The sequence below is a fragment of the Pipra filicauda genome, unplaced genomic scaffold, assembly GCF_003945595.2.
Source record: "Pipra filicauda isolate LSUMZ 115617 unplaced genomic scaffold, ASM394559v2 scaffold941_size48390_pilon, whole genome shotgun sequence".
In the NCBI taxonomy this organism is placed as follows: domain Eukaryota; kingdom Metazoa; phylum Chordata; class Aves; order Passeriformes; family Pipridae; genus Pipra; species Pipra filicauda.
This window is the reverse complement of record NW_024105133.1, coordinates 1-2,522: the sequence shown is the minus strand read 5'-3', so window position 1 is coordinate 2,522 and position 2,522 is coordinate 1. Positions and strand designations below refer to the sequence as shown.

At 52.9% G+C, this 2,522-nt stretch overlaps 1 long non-coding RNA gene across 2 annotated transcripts; it reads right to left on the bottom strand.

The window, feature by feature from the left end:
* Positions 1 to 399: 399 nt before the first annotated feature.
* Positions 400 to 2,285, bottom strand: LOC120325340. 2 transcript variants are annotated; one of them, XR_005567284.1, is made up of 3 exons: positions 2,244 to 2,285; positions 1,625 to 1,698; positions 400 to 440 (listed from the first exon to the last, which is right to left on the bottom strand). It is a non-coding gene; the product is annotated as an uncharacterized LOC120325340 (long non-coding RNA). The 2 variants fall into 2 exon arrangements; XR_005567285.1 differs by having other exon boundaries at positions 402 to 440; positions 1,629 to 1,698.
* Positions 2,286 to 2,522: the final 237 nt, after the last annotated feature.

Below are 2,522 nucleotides of genomic sequence, written 5' to 3'. Positions count from 1 at the left end.
TCAGAGAATGTCCTCTTCACCCGGGTCCTGCTTACCGGCGTCCAACAAAACACGCTGACGACATTTTTCAGGATGCCAGTGGAGAGATATTAGAGCACACTACCCAGGGAAGCTGAGCCTGCCCCATCCCTGCAAGTGTTCCAGGCCGGGCTGGACGGGACTCGCAGCAACCGGGGACAGTGGAAGGTGTCCCTGCCCACGGAAGGCAGGCTGGCCTTTGAAGGTCCCCTTCAAACCAAATCGCTCTGGGATTCCCCTCCAAAATCGCTCCCCAAGAGACACAGCGAGCAAAGCAGAGGGACTGCACTCCCCGCTTTTCTTACCTGCAGGCACACACAGCACAGCACAGCACAGCACAGCACGTTGGACAGAAAAGCCACGGGGTTAGTCCTGCCAGAGGCGTCCGGCACACCCACGGCGACCGAAGGAAAACAGGGAGCCTGGGAACACGGAGTAAAAGACACCTTAATTAGGACCACACCGAGCACTAGCCAGGTCATTCCCACAGCTTCACTGTCCCGTCACACAAAAAGCACTCACCGAGGCCTCAGTTAGGATGGCTCCTGCCGCTGACCAGGTGAATACCTCCCTGGAAGCCCGCTCCGCTCCTGCCAGGCACTGGGGCTCACCCAGGGGGGCTTTGCCAAGCATCCAATGGAAATTAACATTACAGCCTGGGCAAAGGCGCTTCCCGCAGGACCGCTCCTGGCCAAGGCCACCGGTCCGTGCAAGTCAGACCGCTGACCAGCCGGGGGGATTTTCGGGGGCACGCTTCCAGCTTTTATTCTCCAGAAACTCCAGTTCTGTCTGGCACCGCTTGCTTCAGTCTTCCCCTGTTGGAAGAGGTCACTTAAGGCTTTCGAGGGGCCAGACTGCCAAAGCCCGGCCAGTCCATTCCCACGAGGAAAGGTAGCTTTGTCTTGGACAGGATACTGGGGGGGAGACACAAAATAAAAGTTTAATTTAAAACAACTGCCTAGAATAGAAAGCAATTCAAACATAAGGCAGACAAGACTCGTGCAAACCTGAATCCATTTGGCTTCAAAGGAGAATTATTTCCCTATGCAAAACGAAAGGCAGTCCTCTCACTCGTCACACCCGGTCCTGCTTCCATCGTGAACAAAACCGCTGAGACAGTTTTCAGGATCCAAGGTGCAGATATATTAGAGCACACGCCCCAGGGAAGCGAGCGGCCCCCATCCCTGGCAAGTGTCCCAGGCCGTCCTGGACGGTACTGGGATCATCCAGCCGGGGATTGAGAGCGGAAGGTGTCCCTGCCCACGGAAGCAGCTGGCCTTTGAAGTCCCCCTTCAAACCAAATCGCTCTTGGATTCCCCTCCAAATCACTTCCCCAAGAGAGCACAAGCGAGCAAAGCAGAGGACTGCACTCCCACCGCTTTTCTTACCTGCAGGCACACACAGCACGCACAGCACAGCACGTTGGAACAGAAAAGGCCACGGGTTAGTCCTGCCAGAGGGCGGCCGTCACACCCACGGCGACCGAAGGGAAAACAGGGAGCCTGGGAACACGGAGTAAAAGACCCCTTAATTAGGACCACACCGAGCACTAGCCAGGTCATTCCCACAGACAGCTTCACCGTCCGGTCACACAAAAAGCACTGACCTACCAGGGCCTCAGTTAGGATGGCTCCTGACGCTGACACCTCCGTTTGCCCCGGGGGGTCAAGAAGAACATCCCTGGAAAGAAGTCACCCTGAACAACAAAAAGGCAAAATTAGTGAAGCACGGGGGCCTCTTCTGACTAGATTGCCACCAGCATTCCATAGCAAATGCCACGACTATTCTGTTACAGACGAGAAAACCCTGTACTCCCAAACAAACAGCCAGGAGGTTTATGGGCACGCCTGAAAAATTCCTGTGAGGAGCTTTTTGTAACTAAGGAGCAGGTGCTATCTTGAGTTGAAGGCATCGATTTGACAGACACTTAGTACAGCAAACTCTTCAGCAGAGCAATTAATTGCTGCCTGTTTGAAGAGTAGGGGAGAGAAAATGACAGTCTAACAGAAGACAAGAAAAGCAGAACTGGAATCAGCAGCCTTTTCTTCCATCTCTCCCGAGAAAGTCGTGTTTCTCTGTTCTAACAATTCTATGCCCTTTTCTACATGAAACTTACACCAAGGCTGAAAAAACCAACTAGAAAACACGGAGAGAAGCTTTTCAGAATTTCACGTGATTTTACCAACCCGATCCCAGAAAAGCAGAACTGGGTAGAATGGACTCACCTCGAGGCCTTTGGTCTTTTTTTCCATAAGCTTCGTCACCTGATTGAAAAAGCAGAGTAGACTCGGTATTTAGGCTCACAACAGGAAAACCCCCCCTTCGTTTCCTAAAAGAAAGGACATTAATCTGCACAGCTGCAGGCGCGTCTCCAGCTGTTAAAGCCTTTCAGCTTTTCAGAGGGTGAGAATGCCCTGTTAAGGAAGGCTGAAAATGCTGGGAGCCTGCCCAGGTCAAAGAGCCCCTTGATTTTGTCTGTGTTGCAGTCCCTGGCTAAAGAAAGG